Source organism: Rhodnius prolixus, unplaced genomic scaffold (assembly GCF_049639745.1).
Source record: "Rhodnius prolixus isolate KJV_2025 unplaced genomic scaffold, Rpr scaffold_5, whole genome shotgun sequence".
NCBI classification, from domain to species: domain Eukaryota; kingdom Metazoa; phylum Arthropoda; class Insecta; order Hemiptera; family Reduviidae; genus Rhodnius; species Rhodnius prolixus.
This window is the reverse complement of record NW_027411624.1, coordinates 5,697,927-5,712,881: the sequence shown is the minus strand read 5'-3', so window position 1 is coordinate 5,712,881 and position 14,955 is coordinate 5,697,927. Positions and strand designations below refer to the sequence as shown.

Below are 14,955 nucleotides of genomic sequence, written 5' to 3'. Positions count from 1 at the left end.
AATTTATCGTTTTATGTGTAAGTACGAGGGTCGTTTGAAAAGTCCGTGCAAAGTCAGAGAGATAGCACCACTGGCGCATATCGAGGTTATGTTTAGTTAGTAGCATCTCTTGGAAGAACACACACCAAGTTTCAGCCAGATCGGTCTATTTCTTTGTGTTTGGCATTCGTTTGAATCGAGGAAGTCGAGTGATTTTCAAAAAATAGACGAAAAAGAATTTCGTGTGTTGATTAAACACTACTTTATGAAAGGCAAAACGCCTCAGGAGACTAAAGAGAAGCTTGATAAACATTATGGTGACTCTGCACCTTCGATTAGAACAGTTTATAAGTGGTTTCAAAATTTTCAGAGTGGCCATATGGGCACAAGTGACGCTGAACGTTCTGGTCGCCCTGTTGAGGTTACTGCTCCAGAAATCATTGATAAAATCCATGATATGGTGATGGATGACAGAAGAGTGAAGGTGCGTGAGATTGCTAGTGCTGTGGGCATCTCGAATGAACGGGTACATAATATTTTGCATCAATATTTGGACCATGACAAAGCTATCCGCAAGATGGGTGCGGCGATTGCTCACGCTTGACCAAAAACGAAATCGTGTGAAGTGTTGCAAGGACGGTTTGCAGCTGTTCCAGAAGAATCCGCAGGACTTTAAGCGTCGTTTCGTCACTGTGCATGAAACATGGATACATCACTACACTCCTGAGACCAAAGTACAATCTAAACTATGGGTTATCAAGGGGGAATCTGCGCCAAAAAAGGCGAAGACCGTTCCTTCGGCCGGAAAGATTATGGCGACTGTCTTTTGGGATTCGCAAGGAATAATCCTCATCGACTATCTGGAAAAGGGTAAAACTATTACAGGTGCATATTATTCATCGTTATTGGACCGTTTGAAAACCGAGCTGCCATCACGACAACGCACCAGCTCACACCTCAGCAGTTGTGGTCGCAAAATTAATGGAAATAGGGTTCCAACTCGTTTCACATCCCTCCTATTCTCCAGACTTGGCTCCCTCGGACTACTATTTGTTACCCAATATGAAGAAATGGCTGGCGGGAAAAAGATTTTATTCAAACGAGGAGGTGATTGCAGAAACGAATGGCTATTTTTCAGACTTGGACAAATCCTATTATTCGGAAGGGATCAACGAACTAGAGCAGAGTTGGACGAAGTGTATAAGCCTAAAAGGAGACTATGTTGAAAAATAAAAAAGGTTTACCCCAAAAAATTAAGTAGTTTTTATTTTTGCACGGACTTTTCAAACGACCCTCGTAATGCCTATCCGAAGTTCACGGATAATACAAAAATCTACAAAAAAGAAAAACTCCTTTGAGTAAAAAAAACACTTTCATTTCAGGAATTTTCTTCTAAGTCAGAATTTAGGCAAGACATTTTACAGTAAATAATGATAAGTCAGATAATTTGAATGCATAAACGAATCCAGGAGCAAAAAATCCATGATGAAAATGTCACAATAAAAAATTAAAAAAAAAACTAAGTCACCGAATGATGGAACAGATAATTGTACAACTATTTGCGCAGTTAAATAATAATAATAATAAAAAAATCATCCTGAATTAGGCTATAAAGTGTTGTCATATAAAGACTTCGATCTTTTCTGAGTTATACTGTTCTATGTTGGAAGTTCTAACATGAGAATCAACATAAAAGAGTTGCAATGAGTGCAAAATAAGTTGCTAAGGTTTGCCATTGATGGTTTTGCTAAAAAGTATTGTATTATAAGATTTTAGCCAGATCTTTTCTGAGTTATACTGTTCTATGTTGGGAGTCCTAATATGAGAATCAACATAAAAGGGTTGCAAAGAGTGCAAAATAAGTTTCTAAGGTTTGCCATTGATGGTTTTGCTAGTAAGTATTGTATTATAAGGTTTTAGCCAGATCTTTTCTGAGTTATACTGCTCCATGTTGGGAGTCCTAACATGAGAATCAACATAAAAGGGTTGCAAAGAGTGCAAAATAAGTTTCTAAGGTTGGCCATTGATGGTTCCTAAGTTACACCACATTAAAAAGTTCCATGAAGATTCAATTCATAAAAGTTATAATGAAAGAAATTGGCCTTATTATCTTCTCAAACTAACTAGGTACGAACCAGTTAATTGTAAGCATTGCATCATGTAACATCAATGTAATTGTAACAGAAGATTCATTAATTAGACCATCAATCAAGAGTTCTTTTTTCCCTACATTGTAATCGTTACAATTAGGTATTAGAGTTAGAAAAATAAAGAATGAACTGATACTCTTATGTGTTTAACTGTAAATTTCGAATATAATTCCAGACAATAAATCAATAGTCTTAGTTTAACTTTACAGAGCTAAAAGTATTTTTCATTGTGAAGGTTTCAAGACAATCCTAGTGGTTTAAAAAATAACTAATAACTGATCAAACTTAGTGGGAGTGACTAATGCAAATGTTTCCTTAGATTTGTGGTTATATGAGTGTTGTTAGCAAAATGTGGCCTGCGTATTTCAGAAGGATAACTGACAAGATTTAGAGTTATATTTTTTTGGGGGAGAAAATTGGGCTTACAAAAGTGTTGTCATAAGTTAAATCAACCTGCTTTTCCTTTTTTTTTTTTTAAGTCGGCAATGACTCAAATTGGAAGAGTTAAGTTCAAGTTTTGTAAGAACTTGAGTGAGTTCACTTTGTGTATTTCATATTTGTTATTTAACCTCATATTTTGCATCTTTACAATTAATAAGAATAAAAATTTGTAAAATGTTTTAGTTGAATAACACCATGAATATAACCTTACCTAAATGATGTAGAGGTTAGAATGGCTGCTGCGAACATGTGCCTAGGAGATTCAGCTACTATACTGCGCCATACTTGAACCTGTAATTAGGATTGTATTAATTTCAGAAAGAAATTGGGATAACAAGTAAAGAAGATGGTTGTGATTAAATGTGAAGTTTCAACAAAACAAAAAAGGAGCTAAAATGAAGTTAACAATGGGAAGAGATAACTTTAAGCATCAACATCCAAAAGCAAATTTTCTGTACTTGAATGATCTTCTGTGATTTATAAAAGTGAAATTGTGTTTTTTCATAGAATGTTGATAAAATGTGGTGTTCAATGTGACAAGAAATCGCATACTTTGCCAGTGTATTGTGTTAGTGCTTAAGGATGTCTGCTTTAAGATCATTAGATTATAAGCAGAGAGGATAACCGCAGAAAAAGAAGAAGTGCCTTAAGAAACGATAAATCTTCCCAACATGTACAAAATTTCTGCATTATTAATCAAGTAATAGGTTCCAAATCTAGGCAAACTATCCTTGGTAATGAAGCAAACATTTCAGCTAGTTCAAAAAATTATTAGGTAAGTGTTAAATCAAAGTAAATTTGGTCTTTTTTCCTTATTAATCACAAAATAAGTGAGATTTTATCAATCTTTATCTAAAATTAATAAATTTTACAACTGTTTCCAACAGCTCATTACAAATATTCTAACAGAATGCTTCGGAACAGTTCGATTGCAGCTTATTGTTGACTTGCAAAGCGGCACTACAATTGTAGAAGTTAAAATGTTTAAAGAAATATGAGTAAAAGTAAGAAAATTCTACTGATCTTCTAGAGATGTGACCTGTTATGGAATTATATTGGATTTGGGTACACAAATTTTAGATTCAGGTTGTATAAATTAGTATTTAACTTTGTAATTTAACTAAGCATGCTAAATAAGTTCTTTTTTTTTTGCTTTAAGGTTGTCGTTGATTAGTTAGGATTCTGTATATTGTCAAGAAGTACGAAATTTAATTGAAAATCTCAAAGATATAGCATTAAACATTTAATTTTTGCAATCTTTCCTTTGTTAGTGTATGAGAAGATAAATTTGATCTGGTAACTTCACTTTTGTTAAAATTATAATTAAAAAAAATAAGATCTTAGTAACAAATTGTACAACATTCTAAGCTGTTCAATAAAAACTACTTATTCTTTTGTGCATTTATGAGCAAATGAGTATTTAGCTTACATAATAAGTTTTGTTTAAATGATATTTTGTGTTTATATTAAAAGAAGTACTGAAAATAACTTTTACAATTCAAAATTTCAAAAAATTGTAGTGCTATTCTGGGTACACTATTGCCAGCTTCATTGCAGCTAGTTCAACTTAGAATTCGTAACATTATTGTACAAATTTGAGAAGCATATTACCATTTAAAGTGGAGTAAATTTAGTTAGACCTTTACATTCCAAATTTGTAGCATATGGTGCAATATTAAAGAAGCATATTAACCACTTGAAATGAATTCAAGCTTATCAAATACAATTTTATAAGTATTTTTAAGTAAAATATAAAAGATTTTAAATTAAATTCAATAATAATGGTTAAAAAAAAGTAAAAATCATTTGCAACTCAATTAAATTCAATGCCATATTGTCTTTTTTGAAAATCAGGATTAGTCTAATTTTTTAATCACATTTTTTTACTAAGAATCTATCTCAGAACTTATTGAATATTATATCATTTTGAAACTTATCATTCAGGCAAATGAATTATACTTGATTTAACATGAATATATTAAATTTACCTAAGTAATTATCCAGTTTAATTCAATTTCCGAATCTGGTAGATGCTGAGTTGCTGGACCATGGCGATGGAAGGGCTAACTTGGGCAAGGGGGTGGACTACTATAAAGATTTTAGTAATACTTACAATTATTATTAGAAAATATAATAGATTTTTTTTTTTTTTTAGTTTATATAAATTAAAATAAGTAAATTTAAATGTTTATTATTTATTTTAACTGAAAATGGAAATTTGTTATCTTTATGGGGGAAAAAAAGTTGTAGAAATTTAATTTAAAACAATGTTTTTCAGTAAATTAATAATAATTTATTAATTACTACATAATTTTTTTACAATATTAATGAAATTTTTTATTTTATATATTAATTATATTCTGGGATGTTCCTTTTTTGATTCTTGAAAGAGGCCATCTTTTTTTTTGCTTCTTCTCAAGTGGAATCCATTTATCGGTATAATCAGTGATTATTATCTTAATTTATTGTGAATTCTTTCAGTGTTTAATTAGTAATTGTGTTAATAAATATGGTGTTTTATTATATTGTGTGTAGATTTCACAATAAACTTTTGTAATGATTGTAAAATTAGTGTATCAAATCCTAGTAAATTTCTTATGGGATGCTGTAGAAGACCTTGAAAATGGTGAGAAGTTAAAAGCTTTTTATTCAATTATTTTTTCAAATTTTTAATATTTTATGTGAATTTAATGAGTAATTAACATGATTTCAATATTATGTGCGAAAATATCATGCATTTAGTTAATTATTTTTGGGGTATTACAATTTCTAAAAACTAGAACAAGCAAGCTTCTCTATTGGATGTTAAGTTATAAAGTTAATTTTTTGAACTATGATTTAAAGATGGCAGATAGTTTTTAATATCTATATTAGTTTTTTTAAGTAATAGTATGAAACATTACTTATAAATTCATTATAAAAGTATTTTAAAATTATCCATGGCTTCATAGTAAGTTGGGCGGCTGTAATGGTATTCTATTAGTTTTTAGATTGCAATTGTGCAATAATGAAGATGATTCCCAGCTTTTCAAATCAATGATTTTCGTGCTGATATAATTTAAGTAATTGGTTACTGTAGATAGCTTTTTCTTTTTATCTAAGTAGAACTTTTTTTTTACTGATTTATTGGAAGTTTTCCAATCAAATTTTCTTTGTGTAAGTTTTGAACTAAATTATGATTAGAAATAAGTTTTTTTTTTTTTTAAGCTTTTTCACTTTAGATTTCTTTTTCATTTTGATTTCTTGCTCAACATTGAATTTTTGATGTCATGAGTTCTTTCCCAAATTTTTACTCAAAATTCTGCTTCTTTTATGACGCCCTCTTGTGTTATTACTTGAATATTAGACAAGTATTTTGTCATTTATACATTTTATGTATAATTATTGTACTATTAACTTCAAACTACTTTACTTTTAGAAGATATTTGTTCTTTAAAGGGCTTAGCTAGCTCTGGATGTTTTACAAATTAGCAAATTGTTCTCCTTGATTTTTTGTTTTTTTTTTTGTTTTCTTTTTTTGGCATTGGCTTCCGCCATACAGCCAGCATCGTCTAGGTGCTTATCACTAGAATATCACTCACTCTCCATTCTTACCTACAAATACATTCGCTTCACACATTCATCCCTCTACTATATACCGCTATTTACATAAACTACTGCTAATGGATGGAGCAGCACTCTGTGCTCCTGCCATCCTTCTCGCTTAACCAAAATTAAAATCACGTAATCCTTCTCTAAGCATTTTGTTCCATTCATTCTGATTCGGCTATAGCTTCTAAATACATTCATATTTCATTGCTAGCTCTGCTATCGACTTAAGCACATAAATGTTGGTGGAGAATATAATATCTTCGTAGCGAAATGGTGCATCTAAATACCTGTATATATCGTCAAACATTCGTTTCCTTTCTACCACATAACGTGGACATATCATTATTACATGTTTGAAATCTTCCTCCTCATTGCAATCTACGCAAAGAGGAGAGGACCTTCTGTTGATCCTGTGTAGATACGATCCGCACACCGCGTGGTTCGCTCTCAGCCTGCTTATTGTCGTAACAACCCATTTATTAGTGACAGTTCCCTTAAACCATGGTTGTCTCGGTAACTGATCTGCCATAGTTTTATAGAATCTACCTTTATCACCATTATTGTAATCTGTCTGCCATTTTTGTAGTGCTGCTTTTGCAATTATACCCTTGATATCGGTGTGTGGTAATTTATAATTAGCCATTTCCCCACTATTGGTGGCTTCCTTTGCAAGTGTATCAACAATTTCATTCTCTTTTATACCACAATGACCTCTTACCCACAAAAAATTAATGCAGACTCCCTTCTCTTTAAAGATGGCAATAGTTTCTACAATCTCTGCGATAATGTGATTCATTCCTGCAGACTGGTTGTGTATATGTGATAATTTACACAACGCACTCTAGCTGTCACTAATAATGGTATATTTTTTCTCCGACAACGAATAAATATATTTTAAAGCCGTTAAAATAGCAATTAGCTCCGCTGTATAGATGGACGCCTCATCTTCTAATTTAATTATCGTAAAATAGTTCCGAACCGGATCATACACAGCACTTCCGACTTTATTATTGATTTTGGACCCATCTGTAAATAAACGATATGAGCCCGGATAATGGGAAGAAATGTAATCTTCGAAGGCCGCGGTTCTCATCTTTTCCGGTACCTTTATCAAGTCGAAGGAAGTGTTAACACTTAATTCGCTCAATAAATGTTCGTATTTTAAGTTGTACACATCTAACTTATTATTAGAATATACCTTATCTCTAAAGGTAGAGATTCTAATAAAACTTTCTGTGTAAATGGGGCCTTTCTTTTTTGTCCAATATTTGTGAGTGAGGACTTCGGTATTTAATTGGCTTATTTTATTATAAATTATCCGGTTCGTGGCTAATTTTTTTAAGACATATCGATCGGACAGTACTTCTATTCTATAAGCCCTTGATTTGGAGAACTGTTGTTCAGTAGAATACTTTTTTTCTTGATTTGTAATTGTTCTTCTCTATCTTCTGCTTTTATCTGTTTTTTATAGTTTGCACTCTAAAATTTATTTGCTACTTAGATGCTTCTATTAAAATTTTTAGTAACTTCTGTAATTGAACTGGATACTTATTTGAGAAAAGAGGGATACTTTCTTTTGTGTGCGAACTAATATATCATTTTATTTTTTTAACTATTCAGCGTATCTTGAAATAAATGTTTTTGCAAATTCAATAATACTATCAGCTTACAAACATTATGCAGAAATTAGCAATTATTACTATGGCTAAAGCTTCTTAAAAAAAAAAAAGAAGAAGTTTTTAGAAGTACCTGAATATGAAACCCCCTGTTAGCTTATAGTATAAGTACTAAGGGTCTTAAAAGATAGTCTTCTTAAAAAGTCTAAAGTGTTAGCTGAAAGAAATTCGTCGTCGATAGGATGTAGATTGGGTAAATGTGAATGAATGGGTAATCTGGAGTTACTATGGGTTTGCAGAAACCATTCTGTAGCTCAGCATCTCTGTGAACGATTTAGTAAGTAAAGAGGATTAAAAGTATTGTTCGAGATGTTGGCCTTTGGCAGAATTTCTGCAGAAACAACAGGATGTTTTAATTTGATTATTCTTTTATATCTTAACAAGGAAGCCAATCTAGCCTAACTCTTTTAAAAAAATGTTTAGATTAAGCTTATAACAGCTAACAATGGTAACTATTTACAGACTTCTGAAGATGATGAACGTTGTCTTCTCAAGTTTGACTAAGAATTTGATTTAGTTTTGTGTATAAGTCGTGCAGTTACTTGCACCATATTATGTTACTATGCCAGAGATGGACGCAGAATCAATCAACCGTGATTGCTCTGAATTATTCACTATTTAAGTTCCACCAATTTTGGGTAATCTAGACTGCCTTCCTTGGGGGGTAGAGGGGAAAGAAGTTCTGGTTTTGAAGCAAAATCTTCATCAAGGTAATTCAAGAGATCATTATTATTACAGAAGTTCTTGACGTGGATTTCATTTAAGAAGCAGAGAAAAGGGAGAAGAGGCTACTTTATAGGAATAGGGCGTGTGGCAATGGGTTCCCATTGCATGTCTTAATTATCTGATATAGACATGTTAGCCCTATGTGGGCGGACATTATCATCTTGGAGATATTGTTTCAAAACTCCAGTATTTTAGAATTTGCCTTTTTATTCGTATATGATACAAATGTATGAATTTTCAATTCTAGAACATTTCTTATTAGTTATTCTGGACTTAACACTTTTCTCTTCTTAAAATCCTTTTGCCCCTTACTGCCTCTTTTGTCTTTCTTCTTCATGCTTTTATTTGGTACGCATAGCTCTTCCATGTCTTTCACTCCATGCCAACTAATCAGCTGTTTTCTAATTTGCTTTTTTGTCCAAGAAGGAAGAATAATTATGGCCAATTTCTGTCAATCTTTCAGTTCTTTTGTTTGCCAAGGTTACTGGCCTAGGGATTAGATCATCTTCAGGGCTTTCGGTTAATTTTTTTTTGCATTTAATTCTAAAAAAACTGGTTTAACTTAGGTGAATATGTTGTGTAGTGTACATTTGACCTGCATTGTAAGAGTATTATTCATCTCTTCTTTTTGGTGACAGATTCATCCAAAATTGAAGAGAAATTATTGCCAATTCATTTCTACGAGGGTCGTTTGAAAAGTCCGTGCAAAAATAAAAACTACTTAATTTTTGGGGGTAAACCTTTTTTATTTTTCAACATAGTCTCCTTTTAGGCTTATACACTTCGTCCAACGCTGCTCTAGTTTGTTGATCCCTTCCGAATAATAGGATTTGTCCAAGTCTGAAAAATAGCCATTCGTTTCTGCAATCATCTCCTCGTTTGAATAAAATCTTTTTCCCGCCAGCCATTTCTTCATATTGGGGAATAAATAGTAGTCCGAGGGAGCCAAGTCTGGAGAATAGGGGGGATGTGAAACGAGTTGGAACCCTATTTCCATTAATTTTGCGACCACAACTGCTGAGGTGTGAGCTAGTGCGTTGTCGTGATGGAAAAGGACTTTTTTGTGGGCCAATCGTGGGCGTTTTTCTTGCAGCTCGGTTTTCAAACGGTCCAATAACGATGAATAATATGCACCTGTAATAGTTTTACCCTTTTCCAGATAGTCGATGAGGATTATTCCTTGCGAATCCCAAAAGACAGTCGCCATAATCTTTCCGGCCGAAGGAACGGTCTTCGCCTTTTTTGGCGCAGATTCCCCTTTGGTAACCCATTGTTTAGATTGTTCTTTGGTCTCAGGAGTGTAGTGATGTATCCATGTTTCATGCACAGTGACGAAACGACGCTTAAAGTCCTGCGGATTCTTCTGGAACAGCTGCAAAACGTCCTTGCAACACTTCACACGATTTGAAAATCACTCGACTTCCTCGATTCAAACGAATGCCAGACACAAAGAAATAGACCGATCTGGCTGAAACTTGGTGTGTGTTCTTCCAAGAGATGCTACTAACTAAACATAACCTCGATACGCGCCAGTGGTGCTATCTCTCTGACTTTGCACGGACTTTTCAAACGACCCTCGTATTTTATCTTCGCCAAGCTTTCAACATAGGGACTAAGTTATCATTAAGGGCTTTCAGCTTAATCCAATTGTTTTTTAACGCTTTTTTTAAATGATCTTTTTGTTTTGTAATGGCTATAAAGCTTAAAGCAACACTTGAGTTTAAAGTTAATTTTAAATTAAAAAAAATAACTGTCTTTTTTTCAAGATTACTCGACATCTTAAATTATTTTTATTTCGTGAAAAACCGAGATAATAAAAATGATCAAATAAGCAGGTAAAAAAGCAATTTTTTTTTATGTTCTTTGTTAGGATTGAGATTCTCATCAGACTTGCAGATAACATCATGAATAGGGGTGTCATGAAATGTAGGGTAATGTCTGGGAAGTGTAAATATTCTGGAGTTGATAGGAATATATCCATCACTTTTCCAGATCTTATCAAGGAAGTTCCCTAGTCATCCTTCTTCCTGGGATCCATTACTTTTGTTCTTCCATTTTGATTGATTACTTTTTATCTTGTTGTTTAATTATGGGATTGTTTTTTGTTCTTGTTCTCACCTTGTTCATGAACAGCAGGTAATATGAAGTTGTTTTTTTATTTGGAAAAATGTATTTCTGATATTTCATTTGGTCGAATTTAAAATTTTCTTCCAGGTTTTATGAAGCTCATTTCCAGGTGATTTATTCCATGACTAGTTCGGTGTAACCAGGAGCTTCTGTGAATCGTTCAGTCTAACAAAATATTGAACAATGTTCCTGAAATGTTCTCTTATTCAACATAGAAGCTGCAGAGGATGTTGTTGTGCCCAACAACTTGGGAGTTTTTCGTATTTTCAGGAAAATTCTTGTTATTCATTCGCATTTTCACATCATACGAGGGTCGTTTGAAAAGTCCGTGCAAAAATAAAAACTACTTAATTTTTTGGGGAAAACCGCTTTTATTTTTCAACATAGTCTCCTTTTAGGCTTATACACTTCGTCCAACGCTGCTCTAGTTTGTTGATCCCTTCCGAATAATAGGATTTGTCCAAGTCTGAAAAATAGCAATTCGTTTCTGCAATCACCTCCTCGTTTCAATAAAATCTTTTTCCCGCCAGCCATTTCTTCATATTGGGGAACAAATAGTAGTCCGAGGGAGCCAAGTCTGGAGAATAGGGGGGATGTGAAACGAGTTGGAACCCTATTTCCATTAATTTTGTGACCACAACTGCTGAGGTGTGAGCTGGTGCGTTGTCGTGATGGAAAAGAACTTTTTTGTGGGCCAATCGTGGGCGTTTTTCTTGCAGCTCGGTTTTCAAACGGTCCAATAACGATGAATAATATACACCTGTAATAGTTTTACCCTTTTCCAGATAGTCGATGAGGATTATTCCTTGCGAATCCCAAAAGACAGTCGCCATAATCTTTCCGGCCGAAAGAACGGTCTTCGCCTTTTTTGGCGCAGATTTCCCCTTGGTAACCCATTGTTTAGATTGTTCTTTGGTCTCAGGAGTGTAGTGATGTATCCATGTTTCATGCACAGTGACGAAACGACGCTTAAAGTCATGCGGATTCTTCTGGAACAGCTGCAAACCGTCCTTGCAACACTTCACACGATTTCGTTTTTGGTCAAGCGTGAGCAATCGCGGCACCCATCTTGCGGATAGCTTTGTCATGGTCCAAATGTATGATGCAAAATATTATGTACCCGTTCATTCGAGATGCCCACAGCACTAGCAATCTCACGCACCTTCACTCTTCTGTCATCCATCACCATATCATGGATTTTATCAATGATTTCTGGAGTAGTAACCTCAACAGGGCGTCCAGAACGTTCAGCGTCGCTTGTGCCCATATGGCCACTCCGAAAATTTTGAAACCACTTATAAACTGTTCTAATCGAAAGTGCAGAGTCACCATAATGTTTATCAAGCTTCTCTTTAGTCTCCTGAGGCGTTTTGCCTTTCATAAAGTAGTGTTTAATCAACACACGAAATTCTTTTTCGTCCATTTTTTGGAAAATCACTCGACTTCCTCGATTCAAACGAATGCCAAACACAAAGAAATAGACCGATCTGGCTGAAACTTGGTTTGTGTTCTTCCCAGAGATGCTACTAACTAAACATAACCTCGATATGCGCCAGTAGTGCTATCTCTCCGACTTTGCACGGACTTTTCAAACGACCCTCGTATATTTAACCAAACAGAAATTCTGTAAACATATATTTATTAATACAACAGAATGCCAGAATGGGCTTTTTAGGTCGCCATTTATTTGGTCTTCTACTGCATAATTACTTATTAATGAGAAATATTGTTAGGTTTTCCCAGTTTAAACTGCATTAGATAATTTTGAAACTATTTGAATTTCAATAGTTTCACTTTAAAATAACAGCGAATCAATGGTTGAATTTATTTTAATCAAGAAATAGAAAACGGTTTGTGAATTTTGAAAAAAATGCTTAAATTAATTTAAATTTCTTAAAAAATTAATTTTTCCTATTAATTAAAAATAATTTTTCGGGATATTGGTGATAAATTAATGATAATGAGTACAAATTTGAGGAACTGAAATAGATAAGTAAGATATTAAGAAAAACTGGCGCCTATTATAAAGGTGTTTTTGGGGATTCTTCTAATCTCTTCATGATATCGGCAAGTCCAGTACCCTTTGAATCGAGTATGCCCTGGGTAGAAATCCTTTCTATGTACGAGGCATATTCTTATTGTGATCGAAGTATACTTTAATGATACTTCTATGGTTTCCCTAATCTTCACCTACCTTATTTCTGGAAACGTTCATCCATAGCTTAGCTCTGTTCAGTACTTCCTTCTTTTTTTTAAGCCCCTCTTGTATAACTGACGCTCATGTGACCAAAAAAGTTCTGTGGGCATTGTTTTGCCCAATTTTGATCTAATTTTTGCTAATAAAAACATGATTGCATCATTACCAAATTTAATGTTTTTTTTTTTAAATTTCAAATTGTAGCATCTTTGTGCGTAAATCCCTTCTCATTTTATTGACGTAGCAATCAGTCCATCAATAAATGCATCTTCCTATGGAAGCCTTTTTGATGCAGTTAAGCATTCCCAAGTCTGTGTAAGCAATCCTAGCTTCCAAAAATTATTTGCTATTTCTATTTATGGTTTGGTCTACACCTTTTTTCTTCAAGATGAGCTCAATACCTTCTCATAAATAAAGCTATCAAAAGCAACGTAGAAACTTCTTAAGGCTTATTCTCAAATATAATAATGTTTTATTCTGACAACGGGATGCTGTCTCCGCCGACTTTTCTTGTTTTTCTTGATTATTTTGTAAAGATGTTGCTAAACCATTATTCTCCGTAGGCATCAGTCTTCTACTACAGCAAAGATCAACTACTTTTAGTGTTTTTAAAACATTAGTATTAGATGACATCTTGTCTTGAGGAAAAGTTGAGATGCTCCAGTAACTAACGTGTCTATTTCTCTCTTCCGACAATGATTCTGTGCTACCGTGTATGATCAAATGTTTTAAGGCTAACTTAAGGATTACTTAGGGCTTTTTGTTGTTGTTATTGTAAGGTTTCATGTGGAAATTGTACCAATGAAGACCTACGTCAAAGCAAGGTGTTCCTCCAGCATCAATTCATAGAACGTCCTCTTTCTCTTATCTTTGTCCCCTCAGCAAAACAGTCTGGGACGTTCACAACAATTCTCATTTATAAATCTACTGGCAGTTTGTCTCTCCTGGGCTAACACCCTTACTTTACAAAACTTTGTTGCAACATATAGATCCCCTCCCAATTGTACATTGAAGACTTCTAAGTTTTAAGGAAGCCTATTGAACTTTTACCATTTAACCTGCTCTTTCTCTCTTGAATTCTTTGATTTCTACAAGTTCAAACAGGATAAAACATGTCTACCATCCGTGTCTTTATTTTTTACATAATACTACAGATTATAATAAATTAACCTTACAGAATGTAACTTGCTTGACAAATTGGATCACATCTATATCTATTTCTATAGTTAATAATCTAATAACTATTTTTGAAAATGCTTTAAATTTTATTAATCATCAAACTATTACGCTCTGAGGCTTTGCCCCACGCTACGTTACACCCTGATTCGAGACTTATTTGAGCTTAACCTTTTAAAGATTTACATTTTTCTGAATTTAGTACAGTCTTCGTTGGGCAAGTTACCGGTGTTCTCGACCCTAGAAGCTCTGTTATACAACGTTCTAATTAGTCATCACCAGGCTAGCTCACTTGCAAGAAGCTAAAACCACGATGCTCTCAAGACAGTATTTCTCTGTACCAATTCTGGGTTGTCTGAATGGAACTTTGTTACTTGAAGAAAGACATTATGTCCTGCGAAATCCCTGATTAGGGTGTAATCATTCCAGACCTAATTAAAAAGTGGCCATCATTTGCCACCCAGATCCAGCCTAGCACTTTGTAGGGTTGCGCATTAATTCCCTCTATTAGTTTCTTAGCTTATCGGGAGCCTCTTACCTATGTCCTAGAAGAGCATCACCAGATTCCCTCTGCCTCCATTTCTGTATAATCCCATCGCTATTATAGCTACCAGATTTCCAAGACAGATTCCATTCCCCAGACTGTTGTTCTAGTACCTTTTCTTGCTAGCTAATCATCTAGAATTACATCTTCTCCTGTTCTCGGAACGTTTAAGCAGCATACTTACTGATTCTTTCGGTGGCTGTTGATGATCTTTGCCGTCCTAGGCTTAGTACTTCAGCAGCAGTTTAACTTAGTTCCGCATGTACGGTTATGTTTTTCTTCAGATGCCCACATTATCGATAGATTTTGTAGTTTTTAAAAAAGAATTTTTGGGATTATACAGAAATA

General features: G+C 33.9%; 1 protein-coding gene and 1 long non-coding RNA gene across 3 annotated transcripts in view; both read left to right on the top strand.

Moving 5' to 3' along the window:
- Nucleotides 1-14,955, top strand: part of ham (hamlet) — a 278,167-nt gene that overhangs the window by 48,628 nt on the left and 214,584 nt on the right. The gene's annotated exons all lie outside the window — the stretch shown is intronic.
- On the top strand, nucleotides 2,398-6,057 carry LOC141458035 (uncharacterized). Its single transcript, XR_012460724.1, has 4 exons — nucleotides 2,398-2,660; nucleotides 2,754-3,345; nucleotides 3,458-3,656; nucleotides 4,601-6,057. It is a non-coding gene; the product is annotated as an uncharacterized lncRNA (long non-coding RNA).